General features: G+C 40.8%; 1 protein-coding gene and 1 pseudogene across 2 annotated transcripts in view; both read right to left on the bottom strand.

Annotated features, from left to right (window-relative positions):
- Positions 1-22,465, bottom strand: part of LOC127197206 (chemokine-like protein TAFA-1) — a 545,549-nt gene that overhangs the window by 507,821 nt on the left and 15,263 nt on the right. The window lies entirely within an intron of this gene.
- On the bottom strand, positions 7,238-7,762 carry LOC127197205 (DNA-directed RNA polymerase II subunit RPB7-like; annotated as a pseudogene).

Raw genomic sequence — 22,465 nt, 5'->3', positions numbered from 1 at the left:
CATCCGAACATCAGCAAAAACACCTCTGTGCACAGGAAGGCACAATTTTTGTAGCACATGCTCCTGGTGCCCTACCATAATATTTCAGAAGTCTCTGTCTCCATGTAGTGGGCATATGGAATGCCTTGAGGACTTTCTAGGAACATGAGCATGTGGACATGTTTAGCCCCCTCATAGGACAAGTCAGAAATGTGCAGTTAATACCCATGAGAGCAGCTCACAGCCTGGGACAAGCTAAAATAATTGCTTTATTTATTCCTTAAATGGGACTCCTCCGAGGCATCCTCTGCACAGACCTCAGAAAGCGTTAGTGGGTCTGAGCCCCTCCTGTCCACATCAGTAATCTGCCTATTGACACAAAACATAATGGTTGTCCTTTCTCCCCTGCCTCACTTCCCCAGGCCCCCACTGGCATCTCCTTGGATAACCAATCTTTGCCCCAGTGAACTATGCAAACTCAAATCCTTGTTTCAAAAGAATCCTACATATTGGACAGCCCAGCTGTTCTCTAAAATGTTTAAAATATGAGCATACGATTATCTATCATGGATATTTGTCAGATGAAATTCTATGCAACCACTGAGCAGGGAAGAGGTTGCCAAAAAATAAAGACAAACTCTTATTAGTCATAATAAATGCTCCACACACACTAGCATGGACTTTCTTTAGTGCATTTATTCTACATGAAACCTAGATAATGAATCAACAGAAGGTTAAGGAAATGAATCATGTGTATGCAGAAAATAAAGAACTGTGCAACTAATACAAATAAAATGGAATCTATCAATCAACAAGTGTTCAAGTAGAGACTGACAAATGACAGAGACTAAATGCAGAGCAAGGATGAGGACAACATAATCCCCCGTGACACAGAGCTTGAAGTATTCCCGGGAAAGGAAAATATTGAAACAGAGCCTGGTACAATGCAAGTAAGACACGAGTCAAAATTTAGGGAGTTTTTCTCTAACATGAAAAAAAAAAATGGTTCCAAACAAAAGGTACAGTGTATATCATTTTGTGAAAATGCACAGATATTGTATTATATGGATTGTAAAGAACATGGGAGGTTATATAATAAAATGTTATTAAGTAATGCTATTCAAAACCAGCTTACTCAAATTTCTCCAAGGTACAAAGCTGGTTGGTTGTCTATCAACACAAAATCTTTTAACCTATGAGCATTGATCTCTATGTAGAATTTCTGATTTATTTATTTTTACTTTGTGTCTATGAATCTTCGCCCTACATGTATGCACCTCATGCATGCCTGGTGCTTATGTTGTCCAGAGAAGGACAGAGAGCTGTGGGCTACCATCTGGGTCCTAGGAACTGAACCCAGGTCCTCTGCAAGAGCAGCAAATCCTCTTAACTACCGAGCCATCCCTCTAGTGCTCTGCAGTTTTTTAAAGTTGAATTTCAAAGATACCCTCTACTGTAAATATCATGTAGTCCAAAGACTTGTCTCCTCCACCGTGCATTCTATACATCAACAATGTAACCATAAAAACACCCTTCATTCACACAAGTGAAAAAACCACGTTCTCACTAGAGTCCACGCTCTGCGCAGTGTGCTGTAGGTCAGGTAGAAAGAGATATTGTTCACAGCCTCAAAGAACTTAGATCTCAATCCAGGGCAGAAAACAAATGAAAGAACCCTGTATGAAAATCATTGTACTTGCTGGGCATGGTGGCACATGGCTTTAATCCTAGCACTCAGGAGTCAGACACAAGTATATCTTTGAGTTCAAGGCCAGCCTGGTCTACAGAGTGAGTTCTTAAAAAGCCAGAGCTATACAAACTTTCTCTCTCTCTCTCTCTCTCTCTCTCTCTCTCTCTCTCTCTCTCTCTCTCTCTCTCTCTCTCTCTTTCTCTCTCTCACTCACTCTCTGTGTGTGTGTCTCTCTCTCTGTCTCTCTGTCTCTCTGTCCCTTTCCTCTCTCTGTCTAGCTGTCTCTCTGTGTGTGTCTCTCTATGTCCCTTTCCTCTCTCTCTCTCTAGCTGTCTCTCTGTGTGTCTCTGTGTGTCTCTCTCTGTGTCTCTGTCTCTGTCTCTGTCTGTCTCTGTCTCTCTGTGTGTGTGTCCCTCTTCTCTCTCTCTCTCTCTCTCTCTCTCTCTCTCTCTCTCTCTCTTTCTCTTTCTCTCTCTCTCTCCCTCCCTCCTCTCTCTCTCTCTCTCTCTCTCCCTCTCTCTCTCTCTCTCTCTCTCTCTCTCTCTCTCTCTCTCTCTCTCTCTCTCTCTCTCTCCCTCCCTCTCTCTCTCTCTCTCTCTCTGTTAAAAAAACCTGAAAATCATTGTACTTGTGATGATGCAGATTTCCCTGTCTGGTCTGCCAAAATTAACCTTCTCAATAAATAGGCTCATAATTTCTTTGACCCAAAACACTGCTGTTCAAAGCCTTTGATGATTTGCCTCAGTTTTTTAGTTGCCTTTGTGTCTATGATTTACTCAAAGTAACTCGTTTAAAAAATATATAGCAGAAGATGTTCTGAATTCTGTGAGCTATTGTTTTAGTGTGTGGCAGTGATGGTTTTGATAAAATATGACAAAGTAGTCATATATTTGACAAGTCACAGCAAGAATACATATGCTGAAAGTACTCCAGACAAGAACCAGCATTGTTCTGGACTTTCCTAACAGTCTTCTGTGGTCTGTTAATGATATGATCGGCTGAAAATCACATGCACTACAATAATTCAAATAACAATGGGCTTTCATGCAGTGGAATGCAAAGGGGCTCCGTGGTCTTCCTTTGTCTTTCTTCTCTTCATGTTCTCTCTCAGAGAAAGACAAAGACCACACAATTTCCTTTGGAGTGCATTCCCACAGACACAGAAACAGCAGACGGTGAGAGTAATTTCTCTTGCTCTGTTGTCCTGTCTGGCCATAAGATGCTTAAAAAGGATTTGCTTAAATTGAGCCTCTGGAGCAGTAAAATGTTTCTTGCCAGAGTCCTCTTTCCACCTTGCCTCTGGAATGATGCTTCTAAAATGCAAATCTCACTGTGTCTCATCCCTGCCAAAAACCATTTAAAAGAGCCCCTTCCACACACCAGAGGAAAAGATTAAAATATTTACAGGCTGAATATTTCCCCACTAAAATGGAAAATCATTTTACCGAGTCCCATGGATGAACTGTATTTCTTCCAAAATGGATTACCTCCTTTATTGAGTAGAAGAATGTCACTGGGAAAAATTGAAACTGCAGTTTAGACATAAAATGTTAATACCTACACCTTTTTTTTTTTTTTTAAAGAACAAGAAAAAGAAATAGCTTTCAAATCTTTCACATTGAAACTGGGTCCTGTGTTCTGGGGGCACAGCCACAGGAGACTTGCTGCCTGGAGGTTCATCACCACAGCTTTTGGGACAGTACCATCTATTCCTTTAGTGTCACATTCCAGGGCATACAATGTGGACCTTACCACCTCAGTGTCATCTCTGGACTGTAAGAGCCTTTCTACCTCACCCTCTAGAGTACTGCCATTCTCCAATTTCTCCAGATACACTACTGTGTTCATCCCTCCTTCTTGTCCCTTCTTCTACCCTTCTTTGTCTGGATAAACACTTCGCTCACTCTTTAAGACAGCACAGTTGCCACCATGACTCCATGACTCTAGGTCTTTTGGCTTGCCCAAAGAAGTCGTTCACCATATCCTCATGAATCCTTGTCATTGTCCTGTTTGCCACACTACATCTAAACAGCAGGTCTATCTGCTGCTGGAGAACACAGACTTCAGAGAACCCAACTTTCCTTTGCTGGCTTCTGACTGAAGATTTAGTTCTTAGCAGGTATTAGACATGTGTTCAATAAGCAAACGACGGCACCAACACAAAAAATAAATAAGCCGCAGAGTATGGAGCAAGTACTCAAAATTCTGTTGATCTTAAATGGCTATACTAGGTTCTATTTATTGAACAAGTGATTTTATTATAATTTTCTGGAGCTCATGGGAATTACTTTGACAAAGAGGAGGAATTGCCCTCAAAGTCAATGTTTGTTTTGGGGATCAACAAAGTAATTGTCATGCTGAATATTTACCAGGGAGAAATTGGCCAGGATTTGGAGTAGCACAAATAGATGAATATGGGATTTGTGGTACCTATGCCACTAGCCTTACAGGGACTTGACAAGCCTGTACCTAATCATCACCTACAGCTAAACATGACACGTTTAAAAATCACTGGGTGCAGAGATACTTTTCCCCCAAGTAATATTGTAAAAAGGTTAAAATAATAAGTGTCAGGCTCCCTGGCATTAAACAAGATATGAAATCAATAATAAACATATAAAAAATGTCATAAAATCAGTCTTATATTGAATTCACTATTTTTAAGTTTACTCACAATAACATTCATTCTTTTTGCTGAATTGTTTTTGAGGCTCACTGCCTGCCCCATAGTTAACCTCAGCACCAGCCCCTCTGGCATAACTATATTTTTTTTTGTCACTCTAATTTCACCTTTTCAGAATACTGTATATATGAATCCCTGAAGAAGACGGTCTGGGGTCTGGCTTCTTTCACTTAACATGATGCCATGTTGGTGCATGTTTCAATATTTTGTACCATTGTGTTGCTGTTCCGGTGTGCAGATACACCATAACTCACTGGCCTACTCACCTGCTAAAGTACTTTTGTTGTGTTCTCAGTTCTGATTTTTGATAAAAACCTCAATTAAATATTTTTGCATGGTGTTATGTGAACATCACTTACAGCTTTCTTAACATAACACAGACAAGGAACATCAGTGAGCAGTATTGTGGGTGTCGATCTAGTTTGAAAAGAAGCTACCAAGTTTCTATCAGGCTTTGACCCTATGCCATTGTTTCACAAGATATCAGCAGTTGGCATTACCTGTGGGTTATTTTTCCTGTTCTAGTCAGTGGATCACTGAGATGGGAGATTTGGTATTAGGGAGTGGGATTTTTTTTTTAATATGTAAGAATTATACTCCAACCCAGAGAACGAGGGTTGCCAAGCTCAAGTGAGAACTTGTTTCAAAGTTAAGATAAAAGGGTTTGGTTATACATCTCAGTGGCAGAGTGCATGATTTAATCCACAAGTACTAAAAAATAAAAAATGCATGCCATCATAAAGTAACTTATTAAACTATATTAGTTCCATTGCAAGTGGGGACTATTCTTTTGTTAGTAAAAATATCAAGCATTTAATCTAAAGAAAAACACAAGGAACTGTAGAGGCTTGGGTTGAAAAGAACCGAACAGAGGGTTATGAATTAACAGAAGGTGTGGGCCAAGTGAGGAACTGCCTCAAAACAGCATGTAAGAAACAGTAGTTAGTGATTAGTAAGACCACAGATAGGGCTAGGTTACAAACTCTAAGGAAAAGAGGTCTAGCAACAAGAAAAGAGGAATCTTGTTTTTTTGAAAGTCACACAATGGGATATAAGCAATGAATAGGGCAGTGGTTCTCAGCCTTTCTAACACTGCAACCCTTTACAGTTCCTCATATTGTGGGGACCCCAAGCCATAAAATTATTTTTATTATTACTTCACAACAGCAATTTTACCAGTTATAAATTATAAATATCTATGTTTTCCTATGGTCTTGGGCAAGCTCTGTGAAAGAGTTGTTTGACCTCCAAAGGGGTCATGATCCACAGGTTGAGAACCTCTAGAATAAGGGGAAATTACTATCTGCTTTTTCTGTAAATGTTTCATGGGTGCCTGAAAGGGACAACCTTCAGAGAGAACTGAAGAGCCTTTGTGAGCGAGTCCCAAGGCATCTCTACAAGGCAGAATATACAAGCCAAATAGAAAACCATCTGATTTATAATCTGTTTTCCTTTAGCCTCCATTGTGATAGTATCAGGCATTTTCTAGTTTACATGTTTGCCTGAACATTCACACAAAAAATTCTGTCCTCTTCAGTATATAGATGTAATGAATTTCTCTCTTCCCCATCATTTTCTATAGACAGAAAAAAGGAGACTCTTAGGTTCAACATACTGACATAGAAAATGTTAATAACTTGTCAAGTGAGGAGATGAAAGACTGATAGCAACTTCTTTGTCTTCAACTCAAAAAATGCAAGAACTAAAATCAGAAAGCATCAGTTTGTGAAGAAACTCCTTTTTGAATGTCTGTCCATGCGCATTGGAGGGGTATACATGTGTGTGCATGCGCTACAGTGCACATGGAGAGTACAACATCAGCTGTTGGTAATCTTCTTTCTCATTTGACACTGGGTCTCTTTTTTTTTCCCACTTCTCCTGCATATGCCAGGCCACCCGGCCTGTGAGCCACTAGGGATCCTCCTGTCTCCACCTCCCACCTTACTGTAAGAACACTGAGACTGGACTGAGCAGTGGTGGTGCACACCTTTAACCCCAGCACTCAGGAGGCAGAGGCAGGTGGATCTCTGCAAGTTCAAGGCTAGCCTGGTCTACAGAGGGAGATTCAGGCATGTTACACTGAGAAACCCTACCTCGAACAAACAAACAAAAGAAACAAACAAAAATCACGGAGACTACAGACATTGTGCTGTTCAAATATGGTTTCAGACATCTGGTTTTCAAATCTAAGATCAGGAGCAGTGCTTTCCTATAAGGTAAATGTATACCAAGAAGGATAAATGAATTTGGATAAGCAAGAATATTAATATGTAGATCCTAAGTGCTGTTTATCATCTGTTACTACTTTCAATTTCATCACAGTTAACATGAGCTTTATCATCTGTCAAGGGAAGGAAGCATTCAAAAGGACCCAAATTCCAAATCATCCTAATCCCTATGCTCCCTTTTCTTTACTCTGTAATATTTTACTTATTTAACTTAATCTATAAGCTGAGACACAGAAGGTAGCTAGGGGTTAGCAAGAAAAAGATGCCACACCTATGGAAGCTGTTACTGTCTCCCACATCAACTGTGACCTGTCACATCACAATGAATACATGTGTTCCTGTGAGTGAAAATACTGCCTTTACTGTCATTAGTATCACCAAGTTCTCATTTATTTTACAGCTATATTGTCATCTCTTTCCTTTCAAAAACTAGACCTGAAATAAACAACGAACTTGTTTTTTGAGAACTAAGGACTGTTTACATTTAGAGTATGGAGTTTGAGAGCACAACTTAACTGGAGGAAACACCCAAAGTCTTCTAGGGACAAACATTCCTCATTGTCTCACTAACAGTGGCCAGTACTGTGGACAATCTACCAAGTAGAAAAGTCATACTTTCAAAACTAGGATCAAACAAGGCTGCACGCGCTCCCTCACTCAGCTCATGAGTCCCAGATAATCATCCACGAGAGAGCCAATAAAAAAAAATGTCATTTTTGTCTACACATGCCCCCAGAATCTTCAAATGGATCTCACTGTTCTGTCGAATCATGACGTCCTCATCCATTGTCTGGTAGCAAAGGGGGGGGTTTGAGTTTGGATCGAACTCCATCTCTGATGGGATGGAATGCTGAGAGATGAAGCAAGACATGGTCCCAATTTCTGTGGAAAGTCTAACTTTGTTGACCTGAGTGACCACAGCCTCCACTACCTCACCTTTAAAGGGACAGAAAACAATAGCCTTGTACTTCACTGAATAAAGAACAAAACCTCAGTCTGGCTGGATCACACCAGCACAGATATATTGTCAATGGTGGTGACAGCAATTACAAAGCCATTTTTCCTGGTGCAGGTCCCCTCCATCACGATGAAGAGCTTCTCCTTCACTGTGTTCAGTAAGTTGGGACTAAAGCAGTGAGGGTGTAGCAGGGTATCGTGCTCCAAGAAAACGTAATAAAACATCTTCCTCAGAAGTTTGGACCACAGGATCAAACACTGAACTATTAATTGAAAGGTTATTTGTGGAATTCAACATGGTGTCTATCTATACATAAGGATATTTAAAACTATATTCTTGACATTGACCAGCTGACAAAGATGTCTCTAGTAAACATTTTTGAAATGGTAAACATAGTCCAATTCCACTTTCTACAGAGAATAAATGTTTCCTACTTGGAAAAATGCTTTATATGCTAATTTTCCCTTTATCCATTCCTTAAGGAGAAACCATTCAACATAGGTTTGACCCAGGTATTCATAAGCTAATATTTGTCATATCGTATTAGCTTATCTGCATATAAAAATGCTGTCCTATCAAAGGGGCCATTGAATTTGTATATAAATTTTTTAAAAAGAGCAATGTCTGACATAAAATTGCAAAGTAAATGTCAACATCAGAAGTTAAACACTTGCACTGCACATAGTTTTCAAAATGCAGGAAAAAAAGTAATAGAAAAGTAATACCCTCATGATCCAGTACTTGGAAAAGAAAGACACAAAGAGGAATGACCCTGAGGTAGAGTGTTCCAGATATGTCAGCTGTGGGGAGCCAAAACTCAGTCCCCAGCTGTGAGGACAGAGGGAAGGTGAAGACGGGAACATCTGACCAGGCTGTCAGAAAGGAAAGTGAGTCTGACGCTCCCACCCAGGAAATGTGTGAGCCCATACCATCACACAAGGAGCTAGCAACTAGGTCAATGGGAAAATTCAAAAAATTACTAGAGGCGTTATCTATTTTTATCAAAGATTGAAGGCAATTTGACCACTTTTTCATTATTGTAAAAGTGTTTCACAACTAGGCATCACCTTCCTAAAATACTGGTAAATATATATATTTTCCATCAACCATACAGAAATAAAGGTTTTTCTCCTCTGACTTAAGTTTGATAGAAATGTAAGGATTTATGTGGAGGGAAGGGAAGGGGGCAGAAGGGAAGGGGAGGAAGATAACGGAAGGAAATAAAATGGAGCAGAATTGAATGGAACACAAAGAAAGGAAAGGAAACAAAATGAAACAAAAAGAAATGAAAGAGGAAAGGAATGATAGGTTGGAGGCTTAATAGGAAGAACAGGAGTGAGTAGGAGAAAATGGAAAGACAGTAAAATTAATAATTATGTACAGAGTAGTTATCACTCTGTAGCACCAGGTCTTACACCTGCCGATCAACCAAACATAGCTGAAAATATTTTGGTCAAGAGGAGAATGGAGAAGGAGAAGGAGGAAAAGGAGGAGGGGGGAGGGGGAGGAGGAGAGAAGAAGAGGAGGAGGAGGAGGAGGAGGAGGAGGAGGAGGAGAAGAAGAAGAAGAAGAAGAAGAGAAGAAGAGAAGAAGAAGAAGAAGAAGAAGAAGAAGAAGAAGAAGAAGAAGAAGAAGAAGAAGAAGAAGAAGAAGAAGAAGAAGAAGAAGAAGAGCCCAATGGAAAAAAATAATATAAACCCTAAAGTATACTCTAACAGCTATGTGTACATACAAGTGCTACATGCACTTTTGCTGGCTATTGGAGCGCCCAGAGATAGCTTGAAGGATATATGGAAAGATGGTGAGTAAATGTTGCTCCATTCTATTTAAGGAACAGCCAAGGTTTTCAGTATCTGTGGGTATCCTGAAACTACTATCCTAAGCCATCAAAGGGGGACCATGGGAACAAGCTCATAAGCCATGGAGTATGCAGATCCTGAGGAAAATCTTCTCAACTTACTGAGCAAGTTGGCATGAAGGGGGAGCTCAAGACTGGTTTTCTGTATCAAACAAATGACATGGGGTTCTTCTTACAGACATAGACAGGGAAGCTGACAGCCAGAGAAAGCAAGGGTGGAGATGGGACCGAGGGAGACCCAGGTGGGTCAGAAAGGAGTGATGTGGGGGTTAGAGAGATATGGATAGGCATTGACCAGTGCTGGGAGCACCTAGGATGGAAAAAGGAGAATTCCAACAAATTCATGCTTCCTTTACCAGCTCTGTAAATCTGTCAGCAAGGGCCTGATGTAACCTGACACTTTTGCTATGTACACACACATATCACCACACACACACACACACACACACACACGTTAGTGGGATCAGATGGGCTTTAGGTTGGGAACTCAACAGTTTGGATTTACATGGCCAAGGGAAAAGGGGGAAAGAAAAGATAAGAAATAAATAAATCAAAAGAAGGGTTGGCTAATCTTCCTCCGGTTGGTCGTAGTAGCACCTCTCCTTGCACACTCCCTCCTTCTGTGTTAACACAATCACTTACCTAGATGGCATATCTGTCTACCCCTTGGCTCACTGTAACAGTAAAAAAAAAAAGTATGGTATAAGAGTTTCAACTGATGATTCTCACACAGACCCGAGAGGCTCCTGGCTTGTTCCAAGGAGACAACACAGTTGAAACCCAAACGGTCCAGAAAGACCTGAAGACAAGAGATTAAGACATAAAACATGAGGAAATCTCAGAAAATATGAATACCACGACTGAGATCCCAGCATAGCCAGTGAATAAATAAGTAAAAGAAGCCCCACAGGCCCCAAGAAGGAAAAATTTATAAGAAGATTCAGATAGGTATAATTTAGAGATTAAGTTTAAGGAGCACATCTCTCTGATTCTGGCTTGTATTTGTCTCACTGGGATATGTCTCAAGCAGTATGTACATTAGAGATGAAAACAGAAGCCACAGGAAGCACAGTGGAAGACAGGCATCGTCAGGTCTAACTGGGGTGACAGTATAACTCTGTGTTATCAGGTATTCAGGCCTGCATCTTTGCACAGTGAGGCCCCAACTTTTTTTGAACAAAATTTTCTGACTTTCTTGTTTCATTTACTCACCATCCTTTTCTATTACTGGCCATTGTGTACCAGTTTCTGGTTTTATGACTAGTCTGCCACCCAGGAACAACTCGACAAATGGAAATGACTACTTTCATTTGCCTTCCGGACCCATTCTTTTGTCGTCTTCTCCACACAACATGCTTTCCCTGGCTCTTCCGGGTCAGCACCATTATGCTTTCTCATTCCTCGCACCTTCAGTACCAACTTCTCCTGGCTTTACATCCCGTTTTCATTTTTGAGCATTGCCCACAGATTTGTGAGTGCTTTGGAGTTAAAGTAAACTTTTATTCATCTTCCTCGGAACCTACTGGCATTAGCACCCCACAGAAACATCTGTGAAATGAAATGAGAATCCAGATGGGATGTAAAATCTGTCACCAGGCATCCCACAAGGAAATTACCCCCACATCAGTCTCTCCACATGGATAATTCCAGGCCTTAGTCTATACTGAATATTTATCTTCTTCCAATAATGATTGTATCGAGATATTCCCAGCTGAGACTTCCAAGTTTCTACTCTTAAATAAGTAACCCATTTTGGGGGGAGGGGAAATACTGAAATTTTAAAATAAGATCTTGCTGTCATAGCAAATAATCTCAACACCTAAGTGATATAACTGTCAAAGCACCAAGAGACTTTAGAGACTTGACTGTCTCAGAAGCCATGATGTCATTGTTGCTGGTGCAATTATTTCTGGTATTGAAGCTAAGTTCATATGATTCATATAATGCATGAGCTGATTTGTGGTCTCTCCGAAGCCTCTGAAGAGGGCATTCTCTCTGTTCCCAAGCAGGGCACATCTTAGCCTGGAGTTGCTATTGGAAGCAGACAATCAGCATCTCATTTAGGAAAGCTCTTGGGCAAAATGTACCATATAAAAGATAGATGGCTTAAAACACCTTTAAGCGTGGGCTGGTCAAAACTTGTTTTATCTTTATAGCTTGTTTTACTGATAGGACATTACTGTTGGCCATTATTAATAACACTCTTCATCTTATTTCTGGTTATATCCATTCTTTTGACATCTTAACTATATTCTCTTCTTTCTTCATCTTACGCAACATCAAGTTAATGTTCTGAGAATGTTAATTAGAGGAATAGAGAAGGGCATTTGGCTCCTGCCTGATGGAAAGTGCAAGAGTTAGTTCTCCTGAAGTACTTATCACGTGGCTCCCAGAGACTTGAAGCATGACCAAGGGGACCATCAAGACTTCTGCTTAATCTTACAAAATTTGCTTAATTTAAATCTTCCAACTGATATTTAGTTTTCTTGGAGGAAAACTTTTAAATATAATTAGAATAACTTGAGTATGTGAATAGATCTTGCTCAACTACAGATTCCATAAACTCTAAATGTAGATCAAGAACTTATGGTGAATCCTCAGTGTCTGAAGGCCAGCATACTGCCAGCACAAGACACAACACCAAAGCCCTCGTGTAGAAAAGGTAAAGTAAAATAACTCGTGAAATTATTTTATATTGCTAATGAACACATACATGGCCATTTTAATGGATTGAATAATCTCCTCCCCCAAGCAATATGTCCATGTTCCTTAACTCTAGTCCTAACACACAGAGAGAACCTGTGACTATAAGTTCATACAGTGAATACATGTTGCCTTTCAGGGCAAGGAGGGAAAAAACCCAAAACAATAAACAGTGATTATACATTTTGAGGAACAGCTTATCCTGGATTAGACAGTCTTAAGTCCAAAGACATGTATCTTCCAAGTGGGAACAAGGGAGGTTTGGTAGACAACAGAAGAAGAGGTAGCATGGACACAGAGATCACAGTGGTGTGGCCACCACGGTCAGAGAGTACCAACAACCAAAGGACCACGGGCCTGCAGGCGGTGTTTTTAGACCCTTCTCCATGACTGCAAGAGAATGCCCTTCTACTGCTTTAAGCAGTCGAGTGAATGGTAACTTGTCATTAGCAGGCCCAGGGCAAAATGTAAGACTAACATTTTGATTGTGTTGGATAAAAGATAACATTCTGATTGCAAATGTTTTACCTTAACAAATGTGGTTCCTAGAAAACTGTATTATATATGGCTCACATTGTATTTCCTTGCACTTCCGCATCCTAGAATGAACTATGATATTATCCTTTAAGGCGTTTTTCCTAGAATTTCCATCTCTAAGATCATATGTGTAAGAAGCGCCTCAAAACTATTCTTCTGCACGTGTGTTGTTCCCATGCCTGTGTGTGTGTGTGTGTGTGTGTGTGTGTGTGTGTGTGTGTACTCCCACATAGGTGTGTGCAGATACACTTGTATGGCTATGTACAGGACAGACATCAATCTCAGGCACCTTCCTTAGTGGCTCTCCACCTTATACTTTGAAACAGGGTCTCTTAAGACACTTTTAACCTCACTATTTGGCTAGACTAGCTGGCTAGCAAGCCCCAGAGATCTTTCTGCCTCTATCCCCCCAGTGGTGAGTTACAGACATGCAGTGTACCTGGCTTTTCTCATGTGCATGCTAGGACCCACACACAGATCCTACTACTGTGACAATGACACTAACAATCTTGCACCACAGAAGACAAAATGATAAAATTCTCACATGCCATCAGCAGTTTTGGAGCACGGTAAATTCTCGATTCATGCTTAGGAACTAATTTATTAACGATTAGCTTACGGATTTCTTTATTCATTCAAAACCACTAAGCTGGGAAATCAGGGGTTGTAAGAGTATTGAAATTTTTGACAGTTTCTAATGAGAGGAAATGAAGGTTGAAACCTAATGAGACAGACGATAACAGGAACAAACTCAGAGTTCCACGTTTGGATCCAACAGCCAGCTGTGACAGCAGAGATAGGAGAGGACATGATGTCTGTGTGGTGTGTGTGAAAAAGACCTGGGGGCCTTTGCTAATGGAGAACTCAATAGGAGTTGGCAGGGTGATACAGTCACCAATGTAGCTGTGTGGACATTTGTGCTGTTTAAATAAAAATCAGCGTATCACAGCAACAGTGCTATACTAGTCCATAACTGCCCCATAGCATATGATAGGCAACTAGCCATGGAGGAGTCAAGAGGGGCAGGCTGACTCACCATCTCTGAATGGCTCTTCTCCAGAAAACATCATGACTGTTTGACCTCCCATAAGCCTATAATCAACTCATCTCATCTTTTCTGGCTTCAATTTTCTTACAATCCAAGTAAATGTGAAAAGAAGGGTTGGTCCAGCCAGTGACACGCCATTGGAGGAAATGGTTTACCCTTTGCCAACTGATATCAATTGCAAATACACTCCAGGACAGGCTCATGTCCAGTGGTTGACTAGCACAGCATGAATACCATGTTTACGTGTTTTTGTTTTGTGTGCCTTTGTTTTGTGGGCTTTTTGTTTTGTTTCAGGATACTTTTGTTTTAATTGGATTTTTTGTTTTTCTTTTCTTTTTATGGTTTTGTACGGTTATTTTTCCAGAGATGGGGTGTAGGGGTGATAGCATAAATTGGGTAGGTAGGGATGATGGGAAGATTTGGGAGGAGTTGGAATTGGAGGAGGGAAAAAACATGATCTAAATGTGTTGTAGGAAAAAAAACCTTAAATAAAAGAAAAGCAGATTTACTTTGAGCTATCAAACACTGAATTGTTTTATCCCAAAAGGTGATGAACATCTCATATCTCAGAAGAGATCTTCATGAAGTACCCTGTGTAGAAGCTGAGAAAACTGTTTAGTTTTCTTAAGAATGGCAACCCCAGTGTCCCCTATTTGTCCACTTCCCCTTGGTGGGGAGGCCTAGTGGCACTCAGAGGAAAGGGAAGCAGGCTACCCAGATGAGAACTGATAGGCTGTGATCATATGGTCAGGGAGGAGGTCCCCTTCTGTCTAGTGGAGGGGAATAGGGTGAAAGGGGGAGGGAGAGGGAACAGGAAGATACAAGCAAAGGTATAACAATCAGGATGTAATCTGAATAAATTATTTAAATTTTAAAAATGCCAAAAAAAAAAAAAAAAAGGAATGGCAATCCAAGAGAATGGTGTATCACCTTCCATAAAGAAGACACACACACCAGAATGCCATACACGCATTAGGAGCATGCACCAGAGTTAGACCAGCATGCCACACAGGGGTTAAGATCACACACTAGAGTCAGACCAGCATGCCACACTGAGGTTAGGACCACACACTAGAGTCAGACCAGCATGACATATAGGAGTTATAAGCACACACCAGAGTCAGTCCAGCATGGCACACAGGGGTTAGGAGCACACACCAGAGTCAGACCAGCATGGCACACAGGGGTTAGGAGCACACACCAGAGTCATGCCAGCATGGCACATGGGAGTTAGGAGCACACACCAGAGTCAGACTAGGTTTCAATCCAGCTCTGTGACATTACTTGTATGAAACTGGAAATTTAAGATAATACAAGTCTCTATCCCTTTCAGATATTGTTAAAACTCAATATCAAGGATGGGTATTGGCATGTTCATCATTCAACACTTGACAAAAGCTGAATAGTATGCGGACACTATTACACTACGAAAAGGACATCTAAGTTGGGCGTGATGGCACACGCCTGTATTCCCAGCACTCAGAGAGGCAGAGGCAGTAGGATCTCTGAAAGACTGAGACAAGCCTGGTGTACAAAATGAGCCCAGGACAGCCAAGGGTACACACACACACACACACACACACACACACACACACACAGAGAGAGAGAGAGAGAGAGAGAGAGAGAGAGAGAGAGAGAGAGAGAGAGAGAGAGAGAAGAAAATGACATTTATATCACCAAATGCCTCCCTTTAAAACTTCTGTGTGTGAAAATCATATTAACTTCTCTTTCAGACTTGTCTCAGAGAATTGAGGAAAAATGGACCCTCTCTGGGTAAGAGTAGTACTTGGTACCACATGGGTCATAAAAATCAGCCTAGGAACACATGTTCCACATCCTGCTCCTTGCTAGATCAGTCACCATCACCTCACCCTCACAAACACTTGGTCTTGGGCTAATCCCTACACCCACCCCTATGACCAGCAACAGCATGCCAGTTCTGAGGGCAGGACGACAAAAATAAGAAGGTGTTCCTTTTTCACCAAAGTGCTAAGGCCAAAAGTTTGGGGCAGGAGCTGCGGGACTAGTTAGATATATTTAATACTAAATAGAGGGAAAGGTTTTCATTCAATGAGATTCTAAAATGTCTTTGTTAATTTGCTTGACAAATAAATATTTAAGGGACTTATTTTTCAACCTGTGGTTTACCAGGTGTCAAGACCAAGAGAAACCACAGTGTGGCTCACACTTTCGAGGAGGCCGACAGACATAAGCAGAAGGGAATTACAGTACATTCACAGTAGCAAATGCTACTGCCACAGAAACAGGAAAAGTGGACATATGCAGACCTCTGGGGAGATGGAGGAATCTAAAATCCATAGACAAGCCTACACGATCACAGAGTTCATATCTGAAGCCAAACAGAAGAGGGTGAGAACGTGCAACCCACAGATTATAAGAGACTTTTCCAGGCAGAGCAAAAGCTAGTTGGCACAGGTATGTGTCTGGCTTTTAAAGGAAAACAATGAGGCCATTGTGGGTAAGGAAGAGTCAGCAAAGGGGAGAAAGCTATCAGTAACAATGGGGTCATGAGTTTGGGGTATATTGCGATCAGTGTAAGAACTGTGGCTCTTACATTGAGAGAAATATGGAACCCTTATAGGCTATGGACTCCTAAATGAATTAAAATGAAATTCAATTGTAGATAACTCTGCTGCTGGAAAGAAAAGAAAGTAAGAAGCTACCAAGGGCTTTTCTAACACCTTGGAGGGCATAATGACCAGCTGGAGAGGTGCAGAGAAGTGACCAGAGTCTAGATATATCCTGAAGTTAGGAGGACAGCCCCACTGGTACCCACAATACGAAATCTGGGAGAGCCCAGAGCTGAGACAGACACTAGGGTGTTGCTGTGAGTAATGGGAAAGTTGGGGTTTGCTATTCAGTGTGATAAAGAAAGCTGTGAATGGAAGTGAGTCAGGGTCAGCTCAGCTTCATGGCTGAAAGAATCTTCTCTAGGTCAGACAAAGGAAACATCCCAAATCAAAGCAGCACACCCCAAGATAGCACCTCAGAGATCCTCACCAGTGAGTCAACAATCACTTGGCAAGCAATCATTTGAGACAAACAAAGGGTCCATGAAAGCTTAGTCTAGATGGTTGTTAAGGTAATCTCCTCCTTCTTTACTAAAATATAATTTTACAATACGGTAACAATGTATGATACACGGTGTGTGTGTCTCAGTGTGTCTGTGTGTGTGTGTGTGCATGTGTGTGATATTCTAATCTAGAGAGGCCTTTAAAGTCATGATAAAAAATAATTGCCTCTGCTGAATTCCACTCTTAGGAGATATGTCAGATATTAAAGTCACGTTTCCCAGAACTGAACCTGGCAAGCAAATGTTGTTTTAAACCATCCACAAGAAAATGGCATTTGGGTAATGACATTTGTGACACATGGAAGTATTGGCAGACCGGACTGGTGTTCCTGTTTTTAATTCTCTCCCTTTAGCGTCACAGTGTTGAATTTCCAGTCTTTCTGGTCTGACCATGAGCACCGATTTTTTTTTTTTTTTTTTAGGTAATAAAGGAAAACTCTGTTAGTTAAATAAGAGTTCTCCCGAAAGCCTTACTCTCCCCCGAACAACTTTTCTTCAGTGGAGGTCACTGTGCATTATGAAAATGCTTAGTTACAGGAAGGAGGCGAGGAATAATATTGCCATACTCCTAGGGTTTGGAAATAAGTCATTTAGCACCTAAAATTGCAATGTTCTCTGCTATCGCTGTTTTCCTAGCTTCATTAATTTTTTTCTTCCCAAGTCAGCATCCACTTTTACAAGCTTCTGTCTCCTGCTGCCATCAAAGCATTTGCATGCATTAATCCATGACACATGGGTGCATTTGATCCATAACTGATTTCTCTGCCTGCCAACCAGGAAGAAACACAGTTCTAGAAATGAAAATAAGGAGATTAAAAATAAATACCCAGGAGAATAGAAAAGTGCCTCCTTGCTAAATACGCCCTCTCCCAATTTTCTCTAAGATGAACAAGAGCATCCTAGATGGTATGGTAACAAAGGCTTTGACCTTTGAGACACATATGGGAAAATTTCCTCTCACCAATGGAGAGGAGGAAGAATTGAAGAAGCCAAAAGAATAAGCAAGCAACAAAACCATGACACATCAGTGACAGGAAAGAAAAGCGACAGACTGGAGAACAGGAATATGCATGGCCTTTCAAAGGCTTTCCTCACTTTCACGCCCAAGAAAATGTAAACTAAGACATTTAGTCACTTAGAAGCCCTGCTATATGAAAATAAAGCCAAAACGGTCCAGGGGCCTCTATGAGGTTTTTGTGTTCATTTGGATTCACTAACCAAATTATCTCTTTCTTCAATTCCCTTTTGCCTTCTTTTCTGAAGTTCTTTGAGCCTCACCAAAGTACTAAAACAAACTAAGCCATTTACACTGGAGTATCTACAAATGGAAGCCTGCCTCTGGGTTGAGCCATACAACCAGGTCTGGCCAGAAAGTAGATGGTGCCGCTTTAAACTCTGCTTTTCTATTTACTAGTCTGCACCTTTAGGCAAAGACATGTAGCTCCTGTGAGAGTAAACACCTCATGGGGTACATATGCAGGGTAATGAAATGATTTGGGATTCTCAGCATAATACCAGCCACACTGCCAGGATCAGCAAAGCGTTGCATTTGGGAGTCATGTCAATTTTAGGCATAGCCAGTGAAAGGTAGTGCTAAGTCACTCTTTTCCTTCCAAAGCCACTTTTACTCTACCTCCTCTGGTCTTCAAAGCATCTGCATGCACTGGTCCACAGCAAGGCAGCCCCTTTCCTCTGATCTGATAACTTTGCTTTAACTTCCATCCTTCACCCTGACCAAAAGACCAAAGAGAATACAGTGATGTCTGCCAGGAGGTTTTCTGTTGCCCTGTGAACCCCATCATTTACTCTTGGAACAGACCACTCTACCTCTTCTGGTTGTATTTGAAACAGGGGAGGACTGCCCAGGTGTTCACCATTTCCTCCCCGTCAATACAAGTCAATAAAGGGAAGGGCAGGATGTATGGCCATTCCCAGGGGACCACATCAGGAAGACATGCATAGTGCCTTGACAGAAACCTCTACACACACTTTAACCACCTAGCGGAAATTCAGTGTTACAAATAATACGGGAAGCTTCTATTTCCAAGAGTTCTACGGTGATGACAACCTCCTTGAATTAGCAACTTTGTACTTCTTTCCCTTGATGAATGGCATGATAGCCAGCAGAAAGAACCACGCGAGATCTTGTTCACACAAGCAAGTACATCAATAAGGTTTCCTACTTACAAGAATAAACTACCCTTTCTTGTTTTCAACACTTTAATTAAATACAATTAACTCTAGTTTGTTTTGGCAACCTATTAATGTCACAATTGAAAATAAATAGACTCATGAAAAGATTATAATTAATAAATCCTTTACACTACTGTAAAATTACTCAGATGCTCTGCCTGCCAGAAATCCTTAACAGCATTTGTGAAGTATGTTAATAAGAACAATAAAAGGGAGATAATAAAGCTTCAGGAAGAACTCAGGAAGGCTTGATAATGCTTTTGACCCCTTTGGTACACATCTGATGACTGTTGGATACAGTTATTAAGAGACTCTGCAGCATTAATTGCAAATTTATCATCATCTTAAACAATCTTTAATCCATGGTTTTGCCTATTCAGGCTATTGTCTCATGAAAGCTCAAATTCCCTAGGCTCTTAGAGCACAACCAACAGACCACTGATACCTTTTTTTAATTTTTTCTCTCTGACAATGTTCAGAATTTCTGACACTATATCCCTTAGGCATGTAAATGTTTTGAAATGAGGTCTTACGCAGCCTATGCTATCCTCAAATTCACTGTGTGGGCAAGGATAACCTTGAATGTGTAATTGTCTTTCTTCCATCTCCAAAAATCTAGGACAACAGGCATACATTACCGTGCCCCGTTTATTCTAGGGATAATCCAGGCTTTTTGTGCATACTGGACAAACACTTCACCAAACTGAACCACAACCACAGTCAGAGTTAATTAGTTCTTGAGGTCAATGTCAAGTGTCTTAGTCTGCTCTTTCCACATTATCTTTTGAGACAGGGTCTTTCACTGAACCAAATGCTCACCAATTGGCTAGGCAGTCTGGCCAGTGAACTCTGAGAATCGGCTCACTCCTGCCCTCGCAGTACTGGGAGGATAGAGGCTCATTACCATACCCTGTTTTTTCATGTGGGCTCTAGGCATCCTGACTCCAGTCCCTTTCATATTTGTATGGCAGGCACTTTGTCAGCTGAGCCATTTCCCAGACCCCAGCTTAGGTAATTCTTAATAGACAAAAGTAATGCTCTATACTTAGACTAGAAACTAAAGAAAACATGTGAGAGTATAGCTTCCAGACACAAGTGGTAGGCTGGGACAGATCCCCTGGACATTTAGACAGCACTGTGTTTGACAGCATATGTATGGCTCTTCCTTTAGTAGCTGGGCTCTGTGATAAATAGGTGATATATTACTTTAAGAACAACTCGATCAAAAGAAAGGGGCTCAGTGATGGAGCACAGGCTTAGCATTGGCAAATCTTCAAGCTCGGTTCCCAGTGCACCCAAGATAATTAAAGTTAATAGAAAAGAAAAGCCACCCAAGGAAGCAAAGATATGCAATGCAAGATTCCATGTGACTAGTGTCTGTTTTACCACAATTATAATAGAGTTGGGTTATCTTCAGAGAGTAACAACAGCATTAACTTTCAGAGCGCTTCCCTTTGATGGCTTATTAATTAACTAAACTTCCCTCTTGGCTGGCATACTCAGGCACTACTAAACTTGACTAGAGTAATTACATATACTGCATATAGTTAGGAGAATGGCACTAAAATATTGACCTATTCATATTGACCTAGAGCTCATGGCTAACTATTGAGTATAGTGGAGGAGAAACTAACCATTAAAAAATCTCTGTTTTTTGTTGGGCTGAACACATAAATTTTATTGTCAGAAGACTCAGGTATAATTGTGGTTAGTGAAGACTAAGTTATAAAATGCATATGCGTATCTTCATTGCATGATGAAACATTAAGAATACTGATGCCAGTATTAAGTATCCCACCTACCTCATTTTTTTCTGACATTCATATAATTATCTAATAGTATAATAAGGTACCACATAGTGAACACTTATTCTAGAGAAGATATGCAACACACATCTTCACTATTTCCTGCCCAAGCCTGAAAGCTGGGAGTTTATAAACAGAGGTGTCCCCCCACCCCGCCCCCGTATGCCGAATTCCACAGGAAAGATTAGCCTCACTTACCCATTCTTAGAGCAAACAAGTGGAATAATAATAGAAGCAGGATGTGAACCTTTGGTTGGTTTCATATGCCATGCTGTCCCATCCCAAACCATTCCTTACATCAAAAATAATTAATAGGGTGAAGTCAAGCCACATAAAATAAAGTTGGCTCTAATTCCCAAAGATACAGGAAGATGCTTCACTCATGGATGCTTAACCTCCTCCAGGACCTGTTCTGAGTACTGAGTATGCCCCAGCTTCATGGATCATTCAAAACGCTATTTTTATTTATTTAAAAAAATTTTCATTCTGTGTGTCCAGATGTTTTGCCTATGTGTATATCTGTGTCCCATTACGCGCATGCAGTATGTGTGAAGGCCAGAAGAGAGCATGGATCTCCTGGAACTGGAGTTACAGATGGCCGTGAACCTCTATGTGGGCTCTGGGAATAGAATTCAGCAAATAGTCTCCCAGACAGTTAATTTTAAATGAATAGTATGGCTCACATTGAAGGGACATGTGGTATACATAAAAAACAGGCTAGAGTGGAGAAAGCCAATGTGTTTCATCTTGTAGCTAAATAGACAAGTCTGTGCTGCAACATGTGGTATGAAATATCGGCTGGGTGATGACTGTTCTTGGGGTGTTGCTGTGGTTGTTGTGTTGTTCTTGTTTTTTTTTTAAATCACTGTCGCCCTATTTAGTTCCTCAGTGATTGTGGAATAGAATCTAGGTTCAATGTGAAACTTTCTGTGATTGATTAATGGTACCTGCAATAGTATCTTCATAGGAAGAATGAATTGACTGCTTGTCGACAGTGCGATCCCTGGCCACGGGGGATATTTTTAGAACAGAGGGAGATATGTATTGGATAATGACAGGAATTGGAAAGGAAGATTTCTTGTGTGATTCTACATGTTCCTGGGCCATAGGGCTTGCATGTATTATTTGGAAGACAGTAAATTCAATACTTTAGCAAAAAGACACTGCTGCAAATGATCAAATCACTTATCAGAAAGGTCAGGCCACTTTACAATATTCTACATAATTTATAAAGTCTCAACATGACAAATGCCAAAAAAAAAAAAAAAAAAAAAAAAAAAAGAAATCTTATCAGAAAAGTCAGATGGTAGTTGGAGAGAATTCTTTCCCAGTGTGAATGATTTACAACTTCATTTTGAGTATTACAGAAAATCTTCCACTAAGGCCATTTCTCCTCTGCTGCCGTCTCCCTCTGTGTGGTACAGCAGAGTCTCCAGAGTCTCCCAGAAAACAATAGCCCTGAAAAAGAAGTACTTGCAAATGAGTTGCTGTTCACTGAGCAAGGAAACAGCAGAACACATGTGCCCAGCTTTGCCTCCTTGCCAGCAAAATGAAGACAAAAACATTCCTCGAAAGGACTGCCTGATCCTGACTAAGCCACATTCTCAAGAAGCACAGTGCTGATATAAAACAATGGCCCTTGCTCAGAACTTTGCTTTCTGACTTCGATTGGTTGAGATCCCCCTGGCT

The sequence above is a fragment of the Acomys russatus genome, chromosome 13, assembly GCF_903995435.1.
Source record: "Acomys russatus chromosome 13, mAcoRus1.1, whole genome shotgun sequence".
Classification (NCBI taxonomy): domain Eukaryota; kingdom Metazoa; phylum Chordata; class Mammalia; order Rodentia; family Muridae; genus Acomys; species Acomys russatus.
This window is presented reverse-complemented; position numbering and strand designations above follow the sequence as displayed.